This window comes from Oryctolagus cuniculus, chromosome 4 (genome assembly GCF_051225735.1).
Source record: "Oryctolagus cuniculus isolate XC-2025 breed Fujian yellow rabbit chromosome 4, ASM5122573v1, whole genome shotgun sequence".
In the NCBI taxonomy this organism is placed as follows: domain Eukaryota; kingdom Metazoa; phylum Chordata; class Mammalia; order Lagomorpha; family Leporidae; genus Oryctolagus; species Oryctolagus cuniculus.
In genome coordinates this window covers 92,172,796-92,197,346 of record NC_142870.1, presented here as the reverse complement: position 1 = coordinate 92,197,346, position 24,551 = coordinate 92,172,796, and the positions used below count along the sequence as shown (strand labels likewise).

At 50.1% G+C, this 24,551-nt stretch overlaps 1 long non-coding RNA gene across 1 annotated transcript in view; it reads left to right on the top strand.

Annotated features, from left to right (window-relative positions):
* The window catches only part of LOC138849495 (uncharacterized), a 29,067-nt gene extending 16,789 nt beyond the window's left edge, over nt 1-12,278 (top strand). The window contains exon 2 of the long non-coding RNA XR_016232523.1: nt 11,480-12,278. This is a non-coding gene — a long non-coding RNA (uncharacterized LOC138849495). The remainder of the gene's footprint in view (nt 1-11,479) is intronic.
* The last annotated feature ends 12,273 nt before the right edge of the window (nt 12,279-24,551 follow it).

Genomic DNA, 24,551 nt, shown 5'->3' with positions numbered 1-24,551 from the left:
CTGGAGGCAGCTGTGTAGAAGCTATTTCCTCCTCTCCCAGCGCCATATTGTGGGAGAGCAGATGCATAGAATAAGTCTTAATTCCAGTAACTTAGTCTAGTCCGAGTTGCTCCCAGTTGCTCCCCACAGATATTTGTCTCTCATCTTGTAGAGACACCAACTAATCAGGCTATTTGGATTATATTACAGGTACTGTCAAGATGTGAAGTGGTGCTAAATTTTAAGTTATGATAACGTAAAAAGCTACTGATAAAAAGTTAAAAAGTCTAATGATCTTGTGTTACCAGATGTGATGGTTATCTTAATGGGAAGTGCCCGGAGGCCTAAAAGGGTTAAATGTTTTATAAAACCCTACAGGTGCTTTCAAAAATATTGCATGGAGTAAGCAAGTGCCTCTTCTTGTTGGCTAATGAGTTTATATTTTTAAAACATGACTATTTAAAGTCTTTTGTCAACCACAGTTTGTGTTCTCCAAATACTAAAATCAGATTTGCTGCTCATAAAACTAAAATGTTGGCTTTTTTTTTTTAAAAAAAAGATTTATTTATTTATTTATTTGAAAGTCAAGAGTTACACAGAGAGGAGAGGCAGAGAGAGAGAGAGAGAGAGAGAGAGAGAGGTGTCTTCCATCTGCTGGCTCACTCCCCAATTTGCCGCAACAGCCGGAGCTGTGCTGATCCAAAGCCAGGAGCCAGGAGCTTCCTTCCAGTCTCCCTTATGGGTGCAGCAGTCTAAGGACTTGGGCCATTTTCTACTGCTTTCCCAGGCCATAGCAGAGAGCTGGAATGAAAGAGAAGCAGCTGGGACTCGAACCTGCACCCATAAGGGATGCTGGCACCATAGGCGATAGCTTCACCACTATGCTTCAGTGTTGGCCCCTAAAACATTGTAGGTTCTGTGTTTAGCTGTGTCCTCCTAAAGATTCTGATGGACCTTTTCTAGCAACTTCTTGTATTCAGTACGCTGGGCTCTGTAAGCAGCTGCAGCCAATAACGCACTACAGGTTCCAACTGAGAGAAAGTATGGTTAATCAAGGTTACTAAGAGTAGAAAGTAATTTGAATCAATTGGTAATTTAGAAAACCGTTAAATATTTTAATAATTTACTACTGAAACTGCCTTCTTGTTCTGTCTTGTAGGTTATGTTACACGTGTGCACATACTGTATGTCTACATGGAAAAATTTATTAAGAACTCTGTTTTAATTGGCTTATTAATAAAAAAAATTGCTCATAAATTTAAACTGCTAAGTTAATTGAAGATACATGTTGGTTCATGTGGCTCGAGTTTTATAAAAGGAGTAGAATTCCATTTGAATCTCTTTGTGAAATCCATATTTCCATTGGTATCATTGTGCTTCTTTCTGAAGGACTTCCTTGAAAATTTTTTGACCTGGATTTGCTGGTTGGTTTTTTTTTTTTTTTAAAAAAACTTTGCATATCTGAGTAGTTATAATTTTCCCCTTGTTCTTAAAAGATATTTTCACCAGCAGTAGAGGAATCAATGTTATTCCAAGGGTAACAACAGTTCACATATAACAGGCACTTAGCATATCCCAACAACCTTCAGAGATAAGCATTGATGGTTTTCCTTATACAGACTTGGAGACTGAGGCTCAGATAGTCTATGTAAGTCATTCAATGTCATACACCCAAAAAGTGGTAGCATTTATGCTGTGCTAGAGTCTGTAATATTTTATTTTTAAAGAATTACTCATTTATTTGAGAAACAGAGTTACAGAGAGAGGGAGAGACTGAGAGAGAGGTCTTCCATCCGCTGGTTCACTCCCCAGATGGCTGCAACGCCCGGAGTTGGGCTGATTCAAAGCCAGGAGCCAGGAGCTTCATCTGGGTCTCTCATATGCGTACAGGGGCCCAAGCACTTGGGCCATCTTCCGTCTCTTTTCCAGGCCATAAGCAAAATGCTGGATAGGAAGAGGAGTAGCTGGGACTTGAACTGATGTCCATATGGGATGCTGGAAATGTAGGCTGAGACGTAACCTACCACGCCACAGTGCCGACCCTGAGTTTGTAATCCTTTAACCACAATGTCCCATTGCTTATCAAGAGAGTCAGAGGGCACACGGGTAGACACTTCAGGAAATATCTCATGCCTGTGTTTCTGTGAAAATAAAAAAAGTCATGTCATTTCAGACTCCTCATGACAATGATCTCAACAGGAAACTCCTGGAGCCATGCAATCTATACAGCTCCCCAGAGATACAGACATAGTGTGACACCAAGGCTCCACAAAGAGCAGCCTGAAGTCCTTTCCAGGCGCCAAGGAATGACTCTACAGAACCAGCTCTTTCCGGGATAGCAGAGAGACGCGTGCCGTGTAAATGAGACCTCCCAAACATCCCCGGGGACACGGCCAGACCAGTAACAGGACGGGGCGCAGATGGGCAGGGCTTTAGTCCTGTCTTCATCACTTTCTCACCTTGGCGACTTTGACAAACACGTTCACCTGGCTGTGCCTCAGTCCCCTTCTCTGTAATGGAGGGTAAAATATCATTGCGACTCTCCCCTTCAGCTTCCCTGGCAAGCCGGGGGATACGGACGACCGTTCTTGAAAAGCCCCTGTTGCTGTTTGCCCTCTCCTTCAGGAAGCCTTTCTGACTCCGTTCTCTCTTGTGTTTCTCCAGCCACAAGTGTCCTCTCTGAACCCTCTGAGCTATTTTACATTTCTTTCTTTTTATTTTTTTTTTTGACAGGCAGAGTGGACAGAGAGAGAGAGACAGAGAGAAAGGTCTTCCTTTGCCATTGGTTCACCCCCCAATGGCCGCTGTGGCCAGCGCACCGCGCTGATCCAACGGCAGGAGCCAGGTACTTATCCTGGTCTCCCATGGGGTGCAGGGCCCAAGAACTTGGGCCATCCTCCACTGCACTCCCTGGCCACAGCAGAGAGCTGGCCTGGAAGAGGGGCAACCGAGACAGAATCCGGCGCCCCGACCCGGTGTGCCAGCGCCGCAAGGCGGAGGATTAGCCTAGTGAGCCGCGGCGCTGGCCTATTTTACATTTCTTTTAAAAAATTTATTCAAACTTGTCTTCTGTTTCTATTTTGAGAGTTAATATTGATTTTTTATTCCTTATTCAATCTTTGTGTTTCATTTCTTTTCAATCTTTCTGTTTCTTTCCCTACTTTTGTCTTTAAAAGATTTGTTTATTAACCTGAAAGGCAGAGGGAGGGAAGGAAGGAGGAAGGGAGAGAGAGAGAGAGAGAGAGAGATCTTCCATTCACTTAATCACTCCTCAAATGACTGCAAGATCAGAGGCTGGGCCAGGCCAAAGCCAGGATCCCGGAACTCTGTCCAGGTCTACCACAACAGTAGCAGATCCAAGTACTTGGACCATCTGCTTTCCCAAGCACATTATCAGGAAGCTGGATTGGAAGTGGAGAAGCTGGGATTTTAACCACTGCCTCAGGCTGTGGTTTAACCAGCTGCCCTACAACACCAGTTCCTCTACATTTCTTTAAATTATTAAATGTTGTTTGCCTTACATTAGAGTCATTTGTGTGTGTACCTTGTACTTCCGATCACAGTTATCCCTTTGAAGAATATACCTATAACTACATTGCTGAAATCCCACAGTGACTTGCACAGTGCTTCATGCATTTAACAGCGTGTCACATTCCATAAGCATATGTTGAATCAGTAGAAGACTGCATGAATGGTATTAGAAATAATATTGGCCTGGACATTTCAGAAAGCCCATGTGAAGATCTCTATGAGAATGTCCTTTAATGGGTAGATGTTGTTTTTATCCTCATTGGTTTGGAACATTTACAAATACTGAGGCAAGTTTGTTGGTGAAGCACCAGTTCAAACCTGTGTCTGAAATGTACTCCAAGTCTGTTCTATTACACTCCAAGATCGGTCAGGACACTCTGGACCATTCCACGCACGGCTGATAACTCTGTGAAACAAATGCTGGGAACCAAAAGGAGCCTCTGTGGGTCTCAAGGGGTCTCCCCCAGTTTATCACGAACGCACACCCACATAAAAAGAGAGGTGTTTTAGTTGGGGTGGAGTAAGTTGATGGGAGGGCCGGAACGTAGGTTCTTTTCTCAAATGTTCTGTGACAGCAGCACGGACGAGACAAAACCCTGGGTCTACACCCAAGCTACCCAATGGATGGACACAGCGCTGGTTCTGCCTGAGCCTCCCAGTTAAGTTCCTGGGGCCCAATTCCTCACCTACAATGAGGGCCTCACATTCCTGCTCGCCTGCCACCTGCCCCTGGAGAGCTGGGAGGAATCGCTTTGTGACTTTTCTGAACACTGCAGGCTTCTACGCCACAGTGAAAACGTTGCATGCCACACACTGAACACTGAGACATACCAAAAAAACTGTGTGTACCACGTTAGCATTTGGATCAGAAATTATTTATAAAGCAGGCGTTAGCTACTGAAGATGTTTTGTCTTTCAATTAAATTCTTTTCAAACTCTGGCTCCATGGTGTAATGGTTCTGGAATTAGTAATAATAAAACATCGGTTACACTGGGAGTAAGGGCTTTATTTAAAACAGGGTGAAAATGTTAACCCTGTGGTGCCCAGAGCCAACTGTGAGATGGCTCTGTGGCTCCCTTGTCCTTGGAACCGTCAGAGGTGGTCATTGCAGGTGACAGCTGTCATCATGCGACAGCCTGCATTTTGCCTGGCAGCTTCACCTTCCTGCTGTCTTCAGCCTCAAAGCTCACCTTGAACTTGCCAGCATCTCTGTGAAGCTCAGATGCATTGTTTGCCGAAAGTCACATGGCTTTGGGGAGTCGCCAGAGCCTGGGTGCTTCTGAATCCGCGTAGCGGAGAGCGCAAGGGTTGGACGCCGGCCTCAGCAGGTTTGGGCAGGGGCTTGGTTTGAGTACCAGGTAACAGGCAGTTACCATGTGAGGACCAGGGGTGACTCGTATTTCACCGACCTTGAACGTGCAAAGTAGCAAGAGGCGCCTCTCGCGTGCGTGCGCAGTAACAGTCGCTGTTCCTCTGCCCTTTCCGTGACACCTTCCCCTGACCCACGAGGGTGTTGACAGACACGGCCACAGGCCACAGGCACCCTCCAGCTCTCGCCGGCCCCACTCCAGAGCAGCTCCCCCAGCAGCCAGGTGCGGCGTGTCAGGGGTGGGGGGTGGGTTCCACTCCTCCCCGCCCCTCCCTCTGCCCTTGCAGCCTGGGCCCCGGAGGAACCTCGTGCCCGGAGCCTCAGTGGTGTGGGCTGCGGCTGGGAGAGCGGCGCTTCATTAACGAGGACAAGTCGTTGCGGCGCCTCCATCTGTCCTTTCTCCTCCAGGGAAACCCTGCTCTGAGCTCCCAGACCCTGTGCCATCTGCCACTGCCCCCTGCCCCCCACCCCACCCCCCAACCAGGCTTAGAGCACTTGCTCCAGTGCCCGGGGGCCACACCCGCAGTCGGTTGCCCCGCCCCTGGAATCTCTGCAGCCCCCCACCGGGACCGTGGGAGGCCTCGAGGGTGGGGCGAGCAGTCTGTGTTCCCCAGCTGCATGGCCGATTCTGATATACTCTGAAGTCTGCAAGGAAGCAGAGCATTCCACTTTGTGCCTCTTGTCAAGCACAGGGATGGATTTTCAAGTCTCTGCCGAAGGTGTGAAGTTTCACCCCACACAGTCGGTGGGGAATCAGAAAGCTTAGATGGGGCGAGCAGGGGAGAGAAGAGGGTGAGAGTGGTGGAGCTGCAGGACCACTGATAGGGCTGCACGGAGTGGGACAGAACAGCATGCGGGAAGTGGGGAGAGGTTGACCTACTACCCATTTCTCAGATGGGGAAACTGAGGGCTGGGAAGGCGAAAGGACTTGCCCCAGGCCACACAGAAAATCAGCATCTGCTAATTCCTCATCCCAGTGCTCTGTGAGTCGCCTTATCACTGAGTACTTTTTACAGTTTTAAACATTTTTATTTTGCATTTATTATTTTTAAATTTTTAGGTATTTTTAATGTTTATTTTTATTTTGGATTGACAGTTGTAAAAATAACAGTTTCCTTTCCTTCTTTCTCTTCCCTTCCTGATAATATCTCACATATCCATAGTGCAATTAGCAAGAACTCTGGGAGGTGAGTCATTGTAGGATTACATTTTGTCCTAAGAAACAACACAGAGCTCCCTGGAGACTCACACAGGGGTCCCCAGTGCCAACATCTTATCCAGAAGTTTTACATTTGTTTATTTTATTTTGAAGGTTCCTCAGATCTCTCCTGAGGGAACAGAAAAGGAAGAAAATAGAAAGAGTAGAAGTGAGGGGCAGGTGTTCAGTTTGGACCTTTACATCCCAATGAGGCACGCGGGTTCTCATCCTGGATCCACTCCTGACTCCCACTTCCGGCTGATGTGCATCCCGGGAGGCAGCTGGGATGACTCAAGTGTTTGGTTCCTGCATTGAATTCCTGGCTCCTAGCTTTGGCTCATGGCTGTTCTGGGCATTTGGGGGAGTGAACCAGTGGATAGGAACTTTATCTGTCAAACCAAAATAATAATAATAATTAAAAAAAAGGGATAGTGAGAGGGGTTCTCACTTTTCCTGGACCCACGTTGCTTCTCCAGGGACCCCTGTGCCTTCCAACCAAACGCTGTGCACTAAACCCCTGCAGATGCCTTCCAGGGACAGCTGCACGGGCGGGAGGCAGGCAGGAGCAGGGGCAGTACCTCCAGGAACCGTGCACTCACAAGGCATCTTGGAGGTTAACCACCCAACCCTTCCTCTGCTGCTGAGTCTCAGTTGACCTTGGCTGACCACTTCCAGAGCTGGGAACATTCTCCATCCCAAAGCTTTGCTGAGGAGTACTACAAAGTTCTTCCGCTTAGACGTGAGGACAGGACTGCCATGTGCCTACCCCTTGCACAGTGCTCAACAAATAGTTGAAGAGAAGGACTGAATGGACCAGCTAATGAGCAGACGCCTGCAGCCCTGACGGACAGGCTGCATGCACAGTGTTCCTGGGAAGGGAGGCAAGGGCTCCTGGCGATGCCGAAATCGGGACTGGGGCCAGCCTGGAAGGGATGGAACCCCTGGCACGCAGAGACAGGGGAGTGGCCTGGGTGAGAAGCCCCTGGGGTTGGGTGGGGAGATGACAACACCATCCAGTGTTGGAGTGCCAGGTGAACGGCAGCCTTTCCCCATGGCGTTGACACGGGACTGGACCGCGTTCCAGGGCATGCAGAGGGAAATTCAATTCAGATGTCTTTGGGCTGGTGACACGGCTCCCAGCGAGATGCTGCCGTTGTGTAAGAGCCTTTTGACGTCGATGGGGCAGCTCCCATTTTTCCCTTCTCAGAAGAGTCCCTGAAGAGAAGCCAGGGCATCCATTCCCGGAGAAAATGGAGGTGGGAATACTGGGAAGAGCCAACCCGGGCCACAGCCGCCTGTGCCCTGCAGTGTCTGGGCAGGCCACGGAGAGGGGGGACAGAAGCAGCAGTGGGTGCTGCCCAGCGGGCGGCCCCAAAGTCTCAGCCAGCTACTGTCAGTGAGCCTGGCTGGAGAGGGAGGGGAGGGGGAGAGGGAGGAAGCAGCTCACCTGCTGCAGGTGAGCAGGGCAGGGCAAGAGGGGCTTCTGGCAGGCAGCTGCATTTGCTTCTGGCATAACTGGAAGGTGGCTTCCTTTCCAATGGCCTCGGCTTCCCAGTCTGCAAAGCATGAGGTCCCCTGGCCCACCATGGTCGTGCACTTCTGCAGCCTATTTATTCTAGGACACTTCCTGTGTCTTATCATGAATGTTAATGGGCATTGCCTCTACAACCATCTTTTAAAAATATTCTTAGCACAGTTCTCCATAAGAAAAGCATTTCTGGGGCCAGCATTGTGGCATAAGGGGTAAAGGGGCTGCCTGCAACCCTGGCATCCCATATAGATGCTAGTTTGTGTCCTAGCTGCTCCACTTCCCATCCACTCCCTGCTAATGCTCCTGGGGAAAGCAGTGGAAGATGACCTAATTGCTTGGGTCCCTGCACCCATGTGGGAGACCTGGAAGAATCTCCTGGTTCCTAGCTCCAGCCATTGCAGCCATTTGGGGGGAGTGAACCAGAGGATGGAAAACCTCTCTCTCTCTCTCTTTGTCTCTGTCTCTCTCTCTCTCTCCCCCTGTATGCAACTCAGCCTCTCAAATAAATAAATAAGTCTTCAAAAAATAAAATAGAGAAATGCATTTTTATACTGTATAAATCAATACTTAACCTTCCTATGGGGATAAATGTGTGGATCAATGGAACACAAGGCAGTCCAGAAATCAACCCACTCATTTACAGCCAGCCAATTGACTTCCAGCAAAGGTGGCAAGGCAATTAAACGGGGAAAGACAATCTTTGTAAATGTCATTGGGATCATTGGTTATCCATGTGCAAAAGTAGATAAACACGTACATATGCACATAAACTAGACCCTCACTTCAGTAATGCACTAAAGTTGATTTAAAATTGGATCAAAGACTGAAATGTAAGAGCTGAAAATGAGGAACGGATTTCTTGTAAAAAGGATGACAGCGATGACATTGTGCTGAGTGGAGGTGGCAAACACAAAAGACCAAATATATGTTAGTTCTTTTTATATGAAATTTCTAGAAGAGGCAAAACAATGGAGACAGAAAGCAGACAGAAAGCAGACTGAAGCTGTGGACTGCAAGTAGGACGGCACTTGGTGGAGCAATTGAAGTGTTCCAAAACTATGGTGATTTATGCAGTTGTGTGTGTTTACTGAAAATCATCCAACAATACACTTCAAGTTTTTAAATTCTCATTTTGTTTGAAAGGCAGAGAGACAGAGACAAAGGCACACACACACACACACACACACATAGATCGTCCATCTACTGATTTACTCCCCAAATGCCCACATCAGCAAGGGCTGGGCAAGACCAAAGCCAGGAACCTGGAACTCCATCCAGGTCTCCCACTTGGGTGGCAGGGATCCGAGTACTTGAGGCATCATCTGCTGCCTCCCAGCAGGAAGCTGGATCAGAAGTGGAGCAGCCAGGATTCGAATCATGCCCTCTGATATGGGATGCAGAGGTCCCGAGTAATGTCCTAACTGCTGCACCAAATGTCTGGATGAATCACAATGGATGAATTTTATGCTTGTAGATTACAACTCATGGAGGGGTGACAACTAAGATCAAACCTAGGATAAACATGACAGATGATTGCTTATTTGCACTGTGTCCTTTGGGCCTGAGGAGTTAGCTCAAATCACCACTTCCTACTATATTGGTCTCTCTTCATAACACCCAGACCATCAGCACACCTGAATGTCACTTGTAAATGGCCACTTGGGAACATTAAGGAAAGGATACATGTATACTGATGAACTTATTTTGAAAACTAAACTTTTTTTAAATATTTATTTATTTATTTGAATGTCAGAGTTACACATACACACACACACACACATACAGAGAGAGAGACAGAGAAAGAGAGAGAGAAAGAGGTTCTTGCATCTGCTGGTTCATTCCCCAGTTGGCCACAACACGTTCCGGTCAGATTTCTCCAATGAGGAACGATTCACGGGCTTTGACGCCCACTACATGGCTGTGGGTAAGTTGGAGAACTGAGCGGCTCATCCCGCTGGCTTCCTTTTCTCTATAAAGACAGCACTGCCTGGGCCCTCTCCCTTCAGGCAAATCTGCATTCTCACCACATACACCCACCTGTGTCATCTCACTTCCCTCGTTCCATCACACACCTGTCTGTCTAGACGTCCTCTGTCCATCCATAAGTTCACCTCTTTTGATGCATTTCAAAGTAGACAGCAAACATCTGTACACTTCTTCCTAAATACTTGAACATGCTAATCATTTTGCTAGCATTCAGTTGGCTCTTTCTGTGTGAAACTTACATGCAGCGAAATGCACAAATCTTAGTGCACATTTGTTGATTTTGAAAAAGTTGTATTTAACAAAACATCGCACTTTACATCAGCCCAGAGAATTCCTTCAAGCTCATGTCCAGTCAATCGCTGCCCTCATCTCCATTCAAGAACGTAATTGTCTGATTATTTTCAGCCATACTCTTCAGGGTTTTTTTTGCCTCTTCTAAAACTTTATATAAATGAACACAAAGAAAAAACTCATTGTGAGCGTGATGATTCTCCTACTTAGCCAAACATCTTTGGGATCCATTCATGCTCTTGCATGCATCAGCCATGTGCTCCTTTTCCTGGCAGGGTACTATTCCATTGTGTGAATCTACCAGACAGTCTGGTGGTTGACTCCTGGGCTCTCCTCACTTTTTGTCTCTCAGTAATAAAGCTGCTAAGAGCCTTTTTGCACTAGTCTTTTAATGAATATGTGCTTTTACTTCTATTGGGTCAACTGGGAATTGCTGTTTCATAGGGTAGATGTATGTTTGGTTTCATAAGAAATTGCCAGACCTTTTCTAAGGCAATTATCCTGTTTTATGAATGTCCACCAATGTATGAGGACTCTACTGTGCCATCTCTTCACCGACATTACTTGTCAATTTAAAAGCCTTTATGCACTGAGGTGGGTACGTAGTGGTACCCCATTATATATATATATTTAAAGATTTATTTATTTATTTGAAAGTCAGTGTTACACACAGAGAGAGAGGGAGAGGCAGAGAGAGAGAGAGAGAGAGAGAGAGAGAGAGGTCTTCCATCCGCTGGTTCACTCCACAATTGGCCACAACTTCTGGAACTGAACCAAATCGAAGCCAGGAGCCAGGAGTTTTTCCAGGTCTTCCATGTGGGTGCAGGGGCCCAAGGACTTGGGCCATCCTCCACTGCTTTCCCAGGCCATAGCAGAGAGCTGGCTCAGAAGTGGAGTAGCCAGGACTCGAACTGGTACCCATATGGGATGCTGGTACTGCAGGCAATGGCTTTACCTGCTACACCACAGTGCTGCCCTCACCCCTTTTAAGGAATTTATACATCTAAGGAATCATTCCTACAGTTTTGTTTGCAATATCAACAAGTGCTGGGGCCAGCACTGTAGTGTAGTGGGTAAAGCCATCGTCTGTCACGCCAGCATCCCATATGGGTGCCGATTCGAGTCCTGGCTGCTCCACTTCTGATCCAGCTCTCTACTATGGCCTGGGAAAGCAGTAGAAGATGACCCAAGTGCTTGGGCCCCTGCACCCATGTGGGAGACCTGGAAGAAGCTTCTGGCTCCCGGCTTCGGATAGGTGCAGCTCCAGAAGTTGTAGCCAACTGGGGAGTGAACCAGTGGATGGAAGACCTCTCTCTGACTCTGCCTCTCCTTTTCTCTGTGTGTAACTCTGACTTTCAAATAAATAAATAAATCTTAATACAAACAAACAAAAAAGATAAGTGCCATGGGTACACCATAATGAGCCACAGTTTTACGCACTCACAAGGTAATGGCCCTGGAACCCAGGAGGAAGGCTCTGTCTCTCCTTAGTGTTCTGGGACGGGAAGCAGCCTCCTCTAACCTAGTCCACTGTTGTCCTAATCGATTTCAGATCAACTCCTTGACCACTGCCCTGCTGTTCTGTTTCTCCAGGTGGTTGGAAAGGTTTACGAGCCTGCGCTGTGACTACGTCCTTTGGTGTGATCAATTTGAGGAAGATCACAAAGGATCTGATTTCCACCGTAGCTGAAACGCTGAGGGTTGCAAAGAGGCGACTTCTCAGAAGCGTTATAAAAAGAAGCAGAGACTGCGTTGTCTCAAGTGTCACGGCTCTCGCCTTCCTGGCCTTCGGAGTTTAGTAAGGAGTGGAGTACTGTTTGGTGCCAGAACTCTGCAAACTCCCTAGAACCTGCAGCGATAACTCCAATTCTTGACTTTCAAAAGCCTCATAATCCTTTTTTTTTTTTTTTTTTTGGACAGGCAGAGTGGACAGTGAGAGAGAGAGACAGAGAGAAAGGTCTTCCTTTGCCGTTGGTTCACCCTCCAATGGCCACCGTGGCCGGCGTGCTGTGCTGATCAGAAGCCAGGAGCCAGGTGCCTCTCCTGGTCTCCCCTGGGGTGCAGCACTTGGGCCATCCTCCACTGCACTCCCTGACCACAGCAGAGAGCTGGCCTGGAAGAGGGGCAACCGGGACAGAATCCGGCGCCCCGACCAGGACTAGAACCCGGTGTGCCGGTGCCGCTAGGTGGAGGATTAGCCTATTGAGCCGTGGCGCCGGCCATCCCTTCTTAGTCAATTGGGAAACATCAGCTGCTTAGTGGCTGCTATGGGGTCAACTCACCCTCTTATAGTTGCCAGCTAATTTTAAACCAACTACAGAATTTACATCCACCTGATAGAAGCCAATTTATAGCTCTTTAGACTCTCAATAAATGTATTTTCAACTCTTCATTGGGTCGTTCAAGACTGATTATCCTAGATTTATATTGGCTCAGGTTTTCTTATTTATGACATTTGTTTTAGTTTCTATTTTCTTGCCCTTTAAGGGAACTTGCAAACCCCTTCCTCTATGCACCTGCCCCGGGAAAGGACACTGTGGTTGCTTGAATCCAAACAATCCCCCCCTTTTAAAATTATTTTCATCTACTTGAAAGGTAGAGCGACAGAGAGAAGCGGCAAGGGAGCAATGGAGATTTCCATCTTCCGGTTCACTCTCCAGATGCTTGCCACAACTGGGGCTGGACCAGGCTGCAGGCAGGAACCTGGCACTCCTAGGTTTCCTGCATGGGTGGCAGGGACACGAGTATTTGGGCATTTTCTTCTGCCCTGCCAGAATGCATTACTGAGGAGCTGGGTCTGGAGTGGAGTAGCCAGGATTTGAACCAGGCACTCTGATATGGGCAGCCAGCATCCCAGATGGAGCTCAGCTTGCTACAATGCCCACCCTCAAACAATCCCCTTCTGCTCAGACCTAATTCACTCTCCTGTTGAGTTTGCCCTTGTGAACTCTCCCGCCCTTCTTAGGGAAATGTCTCGTTAGTCTTCCGGACACGGCTCCAGCCCCTTCCCTTCCCGCTCTTCTGACTGTTCCTTCTCAGCTCACATCAGGCGATGAGATGCTCTTTGATGTCCCATCCTTGCACGCTGCCTCTGTCTTCAGCTCTCTCCTCTCCCTCTTTTCCTGTGGTTCTTCAAGGGTACTCTGTGAACTATGGGCATCAGAAGCACCCAAAGGGCTTCGTGCTCACTGAAGGTACAAATTCCAAGGGCTCCAGTCTGGGGCTGTGGTAGTGGAGTTCACATGATAAACTGAATCTGCATGATGAACCCGCTCTCCTGCAGATCCTGCGGCCTCCTCCTGGACCCCTCTCTGATGTTCCCCAGCTCACCCTGCCCCGGCACTGCTGCTCCCAGCCTGTCTCATTGCTCTCCTCTTTGAGTCCTTCATGGGGCTCTCATTCCTTTGTGACTTGACCCCAGGCCGCCCACAATGTGCTGTATATTCCAGGTGTATCCTTGGCCTATTTGCTTGCTCACACCTCTGGGCCTGGCAGCCCCTGTTCTCACCCCAGTGCCTTCTCTCTATTGCAAAGGCGTAAAACTCTCCCACTGACTGACTTGCTGGTCCTCCGACCTGACCATGAACTTGGCACGATGGCAACCATGTCTTGTTCTCCCCAGGACCCCAGAAACACTGGGACTCCATAGCCTGCAAGAGGAAGGCAGGTGGTCATGGTGACCGGTGCAGCGAGGGGCTGCAGGCCCAGATGCCTGCTGCACTGCTTCCTCACTGATGGCTTTCACGTTCCGGGATGGGCCCCAGCGTGAAAACGCTGTCCATCCTCGGGGGTCCCTGGTTGAGGGAAGCACACCTGGTTGAGGTTAATGACAACCTGGGGTGGAAGATATTGTCACAGAGGGGACTGCAGGGACCTGTGGCAGAAAAGAGGAGGGACAGTCAGCCCAGAGCCTGGTTCAGATGGAGAATTCCACCTGTCCCAGGGAAGCAGCAAAGTTATAACAAAGATAACAAAGAATGTCCCAGCCCTGGTCTCGGCCCCGTCACTGACAGGTAATATGGCATAGTCACTGGACAATCCCTGGGCTCCCACTCACACGTAAGCAAAAAGAGGACTCGAAACTGATTGCCGCTTTGGATTCCTTGAAAAGACCAGAAATATAAATTAGATACATTATGTTGTGGAACATGCAGTAACAAATACTAGCCACCAGATGACACTATAGGATCTCTTTTAGCACAAATGTGGCCCTGTCTGTTACTTCAACCTCATCCTGGGGGTGAGCCATTACAATTTTGGGCTAATGGAAGCCACCAGCCCCACACCTACGTGTAAGGCTCTTCTGAGATATAGGGGCAGCTTATCCCATAAAAAAAACCCCTGTTTTGGAACACAATGAAATGAGTCATTAATTGTCTTCAAACACACAAGCTTGTTGCTGCATTTTGGAGGCTGTCCTCTGTCCTCCTTAACTCCCTGACCCCAGATGGGTTCAGATCCCATATACTGGACCCATGGAAGAATATGGGGTCCGGCACCTAGAGGGACTATCTGCTCCACACCCTCTCTCCCAGCATGCTCATGATATACCTGCCATTTCCGAAGCTCCTCTAGCCTTTGGCCCGGGGGCCCAGGCTGTGGCCCACCTACGATTCCTCATGGCTTGCATCTCCCGATAGCTCATGGTCGTGCTGCATGAGCAGCCACGCACATCAGCAGCTTCCTCACTGTGAAGACTGGGGGTGGTGGTGATGATACCCACCTAGGGAAGCACCCACTGCATCCGGGCTTCCCTTTATGCACTGTGGTCCATGGGCCCTGCGTTCTGAAGCTCTTCTCCAGGGAGACTGAAGAGCCAGGCATGTGTCCAGCCAGGGCCTGCCTGCTGGGTAGGTGCCCCGGCTGGCTGGGGAGGCATCCGCATCTCTGTCCTGAGTCTTCTCTCTAAATCTATGCCAGAGATTCTGCCCGCTTTTCTCTTCACCGTACAGCTGCTCCAACCCCTCACGCGGGTGGGGTTCTTTGTGTCCTGAAGTCAGTGTCCTGCGAGCCTCACAGGACAAAAGAACCAGCAATGACCTTGAGACTAGGCCTTCTGGTCTGGTCTTGGCCCTGCCATTTATTAACTGTGGGACTCTGAGTCTCAGATATAAGCTGGGGTAATGATCACCATTCTTGCTCTCATAGGATTCGTTTATTTAACAAATACGCATTGAGCTCCTGTTTCTGCCCCAAGCACTGTGGCTACAGCAACTGAGACAGACACAACTTCTGCCCCGATGAAGCTGAAGCTCACGGTCGCTTGACAATCCCATCCGAAAGCAATCTGAACCCCTTCTCTGAACTACCATGCGCTGGGCCGAGACGCCCTTCCTGCTGTTTGTTGCAACGATGTGACGGCCTATGCGGCAGCGAATACAGACTTGGGGCTGCCAACAGCACTAGTGCGGGGAAAGACGGCAGCAAGCGGAGCCACTGCAGCTCAGCCCTGGGCGAGGGGGCTGGCGTGGGGCTGGCCATTGCCTGTCCTCCCCCCCGCCCCAGTCCTTCTCCTGAAACGCGGTGGCGGGATTGGGACTTCTGTCATCAGACAGAACATAAAGCCCTCCGAGGAGATTTGGACAGAAGAGTGGGGTCTTCAGAGGAGGTACGCAGGATGGTGCTGATGCCCCAGCAGCCCAGGGCACCCGCGAGCTCACGTCCCTCAGGGGGCTCTCCCTCCTATCCCACTGTCCTCAACACTTCCATTTGCCGGTGGCAGCGGCATCACGTGACAGCCTCACCATTTATCTCCTCCTGTATCTCCTCCCCTCTTCTCTTTCCCCCTCCATTCCTTTCTCTTTGCTTCCTTTCTTTTTAAGATTTATTTATGCCAGCGCCGTGGCTCACTAGGCTAATCCTCCGCCTGTGGCGCCGGCACACTTGGTTCTAGTCCCGATCGGGGCGCCGGATTCTGTCCCGGTTGCCCCTCTTCTAGGCCAGCTCTCTGCTGTGGTCCGGGAGTGCAGTGGAGGATGGCCCAAGTACTTGGGCCCTGCACCCCAGGGGAGACCAGGAGAAGCACCTGTCTTCTGCCTTCGGATCAGCACGGTGCGCCGGCCGCAGCGCGCCAGCCGTGGTGGCCATTGGAGGGTGAACCAACGGCAAAGGAAGACCTTTCTCTCTGTCTCTCTCTCTCACTGTCCACTCTGCCTGTCCAAAAAAAAAAAAAAAAAAAAGATTTATTTATTTGATGGAGTTGGCATTGTGGTGTAGGTGGTAGAGCCGAGACCACGATGCGCGCATCCCATAAGGGCTGCTGGTTCCTGTCTCAGCTGCTCCACTTCCAATCCAGCTAATGGCCTGGGAAGAGCAGTGGAAGATGGCCCTAGTGCTTGGGCCCCTGCTATCTACATGGGAGACCCAGATGAAGCTCATGGCTTCTGGCTTTGACCTGGCCCATCTGCAGGATATACCCAGATGGAAGATCTCTCTCTCTCCCTCTCTCTCTCTCTCTCTCCCCCTCTCTCTCCCTCTCTCTCTCTCTCTCCCTCTTTCTGTAACTCTTTCAAACAAATAAATAATAAATCTTTTTTTAAGAAAGAATTTATTTATTAGAAAGGCAAAGTTACAGAGAGACAGAGGGAGAGAGGAGATCTTCTGTCTGCTGGTTCACTGCCCAAATGCCAGGGCTGGGCCAGTTCGAAGCCAGGAGCCAGGAACTCTAATCTGGGTCTCTCACCTGGGTGGTCTGGGCCCCAGTACGTGGACCATTGTTCACTGCTTTTCCAAGGGCATTAGCAGGGAACTGGACTGGAAGTGGAGCAGCAGGGACACAAACCAGTGCTCTGGTATGGGAGGTCAGAGTCGCCAACTGGCCGCTTAGTCTGCTGGGCCACCACGCCAGCCCTGTCTTTTGTTTCCTTTAGCATAATCGATTCACTGGGGCATTGAGAAGGAGCACTTTGCTAATTAATGAGGAGAAATAAAAAGGAAAATAATAAGCCACACAAAACGAGATGTGTTTTCAGTAAAAGCAGTGGGAAGCTCTGAATTCCCCTCTCCAGAAACAGCGTGCCCCGCACTCCCTCCCCTGGGGTCTCCAGCTGGCTTTGCCTCCTCCTCCCTGGCTCTGTGTGATGCAGGTGCCAGGTTCCATCTTACTTCCTGGTCCCTTGGGGTGGGGCCATCCAACCCTATGCAAGGACCAACTGCAGCTTGCCTGAAGCTAAGCCTTTCCTATTTTTTTTTCTTTTTGACAGGCAGAGTTAGACAGTGAGAGAGAGAGAGAAAGGTCTTCCTTCTGTTGGTTCAACCCCCCAAATGGCTGCTAAGGCCGGCGTTGTTGTGCCGATCTGAAGCCAGGAGCCAGGTGCTTCCTCCTGGTCTCCCATGTGGGTGCAGGGCCCAAGCACCTGGGCCATCCTCCACTGCCTTCCCAGGCCACAGCAGAGAGCTGGAATGGAAGAGGAGCAACCGGGACAGAATCTGGCACCCCAATCGGGACTAGAACCCGGTGTGCCGGCGCCACAGGTGGAGGTTTAGCCTAGTGAGCCGTGGCGCCGGCAGAAGCTAAGCCTTTCCTTTGCTCCAAGCCCTCCCAACTAGACCAAGGTTTGGAGCGGCGTTGGTATCACTGCTGATTTCAGGCCTTTCTGCTCCTGCCAACGGCTCCCTGGTCCGTCCGCTCTCCCGGGAGAGGAGCAATCGTGTTCGCGTGAGTGCCTCCCTCCCTGCATCCATGCCCTCTGCTCTTGTCTTTCACAGGGATTTGGGGCTTGGCTGGAGGCATGCAGTGGGCGATGTGACCGTGGCAATCCCCAGGCAAGCAGAGGTTTTACAGAATGCTTGGTTCCTCTCTGGGCTCTCTGCCGCTGCTGCTGTGAGACTGTGCTTGGCCTGGGCTGCCGGGGAAAGTTGATGGAGCTGTGAGGAGAGCTGACTGGCCAGAGAGACATAAGTGAGCCCATCTTGCCTGGGCCAGCCCAGCCCTGAGCAGCAGAACCATGCAGGTGGCATGTGGGCTTATGAGAAATGACAGGTGCAGCCTTCCTGCTGACTCAGCCTGCTGCTCCATCCCCTTCCCCCGCTTGTCTGGAGAGAGGCTGGGACCCTCACGTTCTGACGGGGTCCCCAGGCCAGGTCCTGTGACGGGCATCCTTTACCTTTTCAAAGGCTTCCCACATGGCCTCCGGGTGCATTTCCTGACACCCTCTGATGGGGCTGTGCCATGATTAGCAGCTGGGAGTCCACCAGAGACTGTAACACAACGCCTTTCCCAGCGCAGTGTCAGTACTGCCCTGAGCCCCCACGTGCGGAGGTGCTCTTGGGGCCCAGGGCGGAGCGCCCGGATCTCTCCCAGCCATCACCAAGTTCACGTGGGGCCCTGACCCCGGGGCACTGGCTGCAGTCTGGCTTTTCCCCCAGTGCCCTGAGCCCCCCAGAACTGATCCCCCAAACATAGCCACTTCATGGCTCCCACTTGCTCTGCCCGCTGCACATGGTGCAGCACTCCCTTGAGCACTGGTGGAATGATTACAGTAAACCAATATTAGTAATGGGGATCTGGGGACCCCTCGACTCCTGCTCCCAACTCTTACCTCCTTTTGATCCCCACCAAATCCCCTCCTCCGAGGGGGTGGGGAGGAGGAGCTGTCAGAGGCCTGCCTACAGCTGGGCAGCTTCCGGAAGTCCACCTGCCCAGGAGACTCCAGGGGACCGTCCGGGCCTCCCCATGCCCCAGGTGTTTGAAGATGTAAAATATCGTCCCCAGGCTCCCTCCTGCCACTCTGAGTCATTGAAACGCCCACCCCCTCCTACCCGTGGCTCTCAAGGGCCCTGGGATGCAGAGGGTCGGTCTGTGCTCCCTGGGGAGAGGCTGTAGGAGTGGAGGGCACGGTCTGCATCTTTGTTTAACAGCCTGTCAAACTCGAGCCCTGTTCTGCTCTGTGAGAATTACTCAGCAGCCGTGTTTGCCTGGGCAGAGTGAAAGGGCAGGGGGAGGCGGGACCGATGATTAGGGACTCAGGACGAATCCGCCTCTTGTATTTTGGAAAAAGAAACGGAAAAACAGGCATTGGTTCTGGTTCCAAGCAGACATTCGGGCAACGTTCACGTACAGCAGAGCTCCGTGCAGCCTGCAGCACCCCCCCCCCCCCATACTCTCAACCCCATCAGGGCACGGAGACGTTCTGATGGTTCCCCTTCCCCTGGCGAGGGGTGGCTCAGCGGAGGGAAGATCTCTCTCTGTCTCCCCCCACCCCACCCCATAACTCTGCCTTTCCAATAAATACATAAGTAAATCTTTTAAAAAATATATAAATCCACAGCACCTGTTTGCATTCTCCACTGACCCTCGCTGCAGTCTCTGGCTGCGCTTTGCTCTGCAGGGTTCACCATGACCAGCTCTTGGGCTTGGGCTGAATTCTCTTATTTACTCCCTGAGACGGAAAGATCCTGGAAAATGGGTTTTTTTCAGAGATAGGCTGAGATTTGGGGGACATCTTCAGTTTGGATTTCCTGACAACTAAATGGGGCCCCAGCTTCTCCTGAGAAGCTCAGAGCAGTGATGGCCGCAGAGCCCTGACAGCCAGGGGCCAAGGGAGCCATCCAGGGCGGGCAGCAGCCAGCGGCTGCAGGAAAGCGGAGCCAGGCAGAGTCAACAGGAAATCAGCGAGTCTGGGCACAAGCTCCCCTAAGCCGCCAGGGCTCCCTGCCTTCCCCACACGCACCATCTCTCCCACAAGGGTGCTCTGCCTGCCAAGTTCTGTAAACCCTGACCGGAAGAATGGGGCTGATAACACCCATGATAGTTCAGGATTATTGTTAACTTGGTACCGGATAGCATTTTAAATATTTAGAGTCATTCATTCTTCTATCTACACACATACACAAACACACACACACCCAAGAATGTGTATTGAGTGCTTATTATGTGTTTAAGCAAATAAGACAGAAAAACCAGGGCTTGCATTCTAGCAAAGGGAGACAGACAACAAATGATAACCATAGTGCATTTTATTCATTCAGGAGGTGATGGGGCAAAGGAAGGAGAGAGAGGTGTTTGAGAGCAGGGATTGGAATGTTAAATAGTTGGTCCCTGTGGACTTGCTGAGCAGAGGTGGGGGTGCTAAGAGGAATTTTCCAGAGATTGCAGGGGAAAAGTTGACCCTCTACACCCATGGGTTCCATGTCCTTTTTTCACCAACTGTGGATCAAAGTTCTTGGGAAAAATTTGCCTGTATATGGACATGTGCAGACATTATTTTTGGTCATCATTCCCCAAATACTATAGTGTAATGACTATTTACATAGCATTTACATTGTATTGGGTACAGCGAGTCATCTCAAGATGATTTCAAGTACACAGGAGGCTATGCAAAGGTTATATGCAAATACTATGCATTTTTATAATGGACCTGATGGGGCTGGCATTGTGACAGCCAGTGAAGCCAGGAGTCCTGGTTCCAGTCCTATCTGCTCTGCTTCTGATCCAGCTTCCTGTGAATGCACCTGGGGAGACAGTGTGGAGATGGTTCAAGTCCTTGGGCCCCTGACTCATGGGAGACCAGGATGGAATTCCCAGTCCTGTCTTGGGCCAGGGCAGGGCTGCAGCTGTCTGGGGAGTGAACCAGGGAATGGATGACCACTCCTCTCTCTCTCTCCCTCCCTTTCTTTCCTTTCTTCCTTCCTTGCTCTCTGCCCCCACCCCACCCTCTTTGCTCTGCCTGTCAAATAATTAAATAATATAAGGGACTGAGCAGCCACCTATTTGGGAATCAGTCCCCTGTGGATACTGAGGGTGGATGTAATTGACAATGCCCCTGGCTCTGTTCCTGAGACTGGTCTTAGCAGGCAGGGTCTCCACACCTGTAATAACAGTTCTGACTGCACTAATACTTTAAGACAGGCGAGGAAACAAATGATTTCTTCAGCTCGGAGGGGCTGTGAAATTCAGGAGACAGACGCCATCACTGGCTTGCCTGTGGACAGGGAAGAGGGCACGAGCAGGTGCAACTGAGGGCTCTTCCAGGCATCTTGTATGAGAAAATAACCCTGCCCAGCTTGTAGACAATCCTATGTTCTTCCAGTCTATAGAGAAAACTGAAACCATTCTGCTTGGGAGGGAAGGAGGCTTGCCCAACGACTGGTCGCTGGCCTCCCACTCTGCCTCCTGAGCTGCAGTTCGCAAACAGGGAGCCAATGTTGCTAACTGTGTCTGGTGAGCAGTTTGTGGGTGATGGTTTCTTTACGTTGTTTTACCTATTCTGTACTTCCCATATTTCCTACAATGTGAAGCTTTTAATTAACCTTATAGTATTAGTGTATTAACATAAAAATGTGAAACTGAGAGTTCATAAGTAAATAGCTTCTAAGACCTATTCCTACTCAAAATCTGATCTTAAAGAAAGAAAGAGAAGGGGCTGGCATTGTGGATAGCCACAATGTGATGCTTGTGATGCTGGCAGGCCATATACAGGCACTGGTTCGAGTCCTGGCTGTTCCACTTCCAATCCGGCTCCCTGCTAAATGCGCCTGGCAAAGCAGCAGAAGATGACTCAAGTCCTTGGGCCCAGGTACCCACATGGGAAACCTGGAATAAGCTCCTGCCTCCTGGTTCTGCCTGGCCCAGCCCCAGCCCCAGCCATTGTGGTCATTTGAGGAGTGAACCAGTGGATAGAAGACTTCTCTCTCTCTCTCTCTCTAACTCTGCCTTTCAAATAAGAACAAACAGTTTAAAAAAGAAAGAAGAGTGGAGAAAGAGGAAATAAGGGAAGAGTGCATGACGTTTGGTGACAGTCGTACATTGTGCTCAGTAACTCATCTATTGAGTGTCAGTCAGGTCGTTTGGAAAACGTGTTACATAAGTAGTTGACCATGCACGCTAAATTACTAGGGCGTACATATATTCACCCTGGAATAATGAGAGGCAGAATAATGAACTTTTTGAAAAAGATTTACTTATTTTATTTGAAATGCAGGGTGACAGAGAGTGAGAGAGGGAGAGACAGAGAGAGACTTTCCATTCACTGGCTCACTCCACAAATGACTGAAATAATTGGGTCTAACTAGATTGAAGCCAGGAGCTAGGAACTCCCACATAGGTGCAGGGGTCCAAACTCTTGAGTCGTCTTATTCCCAGGCTCCTGCTCAGAAGATTTTGATTAAATCTAGGATGAGGCCTAGTAAGGTGCATTTTTACAGATTTATTTATTTGAAAGGTAGAGTTAGTGAGAGAGGGAGACACAGAGATCTTCCATCCACTGGTTGGCCACAACAATCAGGGCTGTGTCAGGCTGAAGCCAGGAGCCTGGAACTCCATCTGGGTCTCCCACATGGGTGCAGGGTCCAAGCACTTGGACCATCTTTTGCTGCTTTGCCAGGCACATTAGTGGGGAGCTGGATCAGAAATGGAGCAGCCAGAATTTGAACTGGCACCCATATGCAATGCTGGCATCACAAGTGACATTTAACCTACTGTGCCACCAACATATGTCCCGGCCATGTGCATTTTCAAAGTATCTCCCAGTTTGAGTGCAATTTATTAGGTCTGGGGACCTGCAGCAGCCTTGGGGTTATTCCCTGGGAAGAGTTGTGCCTTTACCATCAGAACAACAGAAGGGCTGGCCCCTGGATCTCTCTGGTCCCTCTCTTTCCAGGAAGGCTGATGCGGCCAGTCCCTCTCCCTCACCCTGATGCTGCACGAAAACGTCTTCAGCTCACACCCATGAGGCCTGTACCCTGAACAAAGCAGCCAGTATCTTAGTAGCCGTGCACAGTCACAGAGTCCAACCTGGTGGCAGATTTGCATCTGGGCTCCCTTCTAAACTCCGGGAGCAGTTGAGGAAAATCAAGCCCTGGTCTATAGCTGGGCCCCTGTGAGCTCATTGCTATGTAATGTGATTGACAACCCCAGTCTGAGCAGTCTGCCTTTCAGTCTCCATCTTTCTCTAAATGAATATTGATGCTGTGTTTACCTTTAATTAATATTCATTGTGGTAAAAGCATTATGCTCATTCATTTTTAATTATCCCCTTCTTGCATAAACAGGCTTTTAGTAACAGATCTTCCGGGGGTGGAGAAAACAAGCTCTCTGCCCCCAGCCTTGTCTGGTGCCAGGAAAGCCACCTCTGCTGCTGACAGAGGGGCGTTCGGTTTGTACTTGGCACAGTGGAAGGAGCCAGGGGTGGAGAGCTAGCTCTTCGCGCTCACTCCCATGCTGCCAAAGCTGGTGCGGGCTCCTGGGCTGCTTCCTTTCCCTCCTGGGCCTCAGCCTTCAGAGCTGAGAAGCGGTGCTGGTCTCAGATGGATGATTCTCACCCACAGCTGCATGTTGGGATCAGCCAGAGGACTATGTACTAATACCCAGAGCCCAGGCCACCTTCCAGACCCATTAGGTAAAGACCTCTGTGGGTGCAGTCCAGGTGCCAGTACTTTTTAAATGACCTCCAGATGGAACACTGTTATTATTGAGACTTTTCAGGTTGATCAGTGCTGAAATGGGAACCATTCTCACAAGACGTGTGGTTGCTTTTGGCCTGCACTTGGGTTGTGGATCGCACAGGGCCCAGGAGGAAGAAGACTGGCATGGACCTCAAGCACCAGCCCGACTCTCCTCTATGCTCCACTATGCAGGGTGGTGGGTGGGTGGGGGTCCATCCACCAGGGTCCGCTTAGTGATGCACTCAGGGAGAAGAGGAGGGGATAACAAGGCAGGTCCCACTGTGTGTTAGGCATGGCCAACACGTCATCCACCTGTCATCACGATAAATCTATCTACTATGTGCCAGGGGGAGGAAGATCTAACAACACTGAGCAAGGTAGCTCCTGCCCTTACGGAACTTGTGATCAGGTAGGGGAGAAAGACCTCACACTGATAATGATCCACTACCCAAGTGCAAGGCTTTGCAGAGAAAAAGTACAGGTTGCTCTCAGAGTACAGGGCAGTGATGGGGGGTTATCGGTGGGGAAAGTCCTTAAGAAGAAACGTTTGAGGTATATGGCAGGATAGGAGGAGGAATGGGTTTAGTTCCTAGGTGAAGAAGAGCAGCAGAGCCAGATAATGCCACTACAGGCAGACGTCGGCACTCCTACTTTACAGGTGAGTAGGAAGAGACCCAGTGCTTTCCCCAAAGTCCAGCGCTAACTTGCTGCTTCAGCTGGGAGGGGTTAGAAACCCCTGAAATCTCATGGATCTCATGGTGTGGGCAGAACTGGCTCAAAATGATCCTGGGTTGCAGGAGGACAGGGTAGGACTGAGGTTGGAGTAGGGAAAGGAATAGAACCCTCAGCCCACAGGAGGCAGCCCGCGATGGGGGAGTGTGTGTCACCTGCTTGTAATACAACAGGCCTTGGGGAGGCCCCGGGGAAGAAGTTCAAGGACAGACTGGGAGGGGGTCCTTTGCAAGGCAGGGGACATGACAAAGGAGGGTGCTGTCCAGAGCAGAGCAACCTTTTAGTCAGTAGCACGTCTCTTCCCATCAGTCTGAGCTTCAAACTCTAAGAGAAGCAAGTAGGACTGGACATGGGCATGCGGCTCAAGCAAGGTGAACACCACATCTTTTTCTTTTTTTTTAAAAATTAATTTCACCTGGGTGCTGACACTGTGGCATAGCATAGCAGGTGAAGCCGCCGCCTGTGGTGCTGGCATCCCATGTGCATGCCTGTTCGAGTCCCAGCTGCTCCACTTCCGATCCAGCTCTCTGCTGTGGCTTGGGAAGGCAGT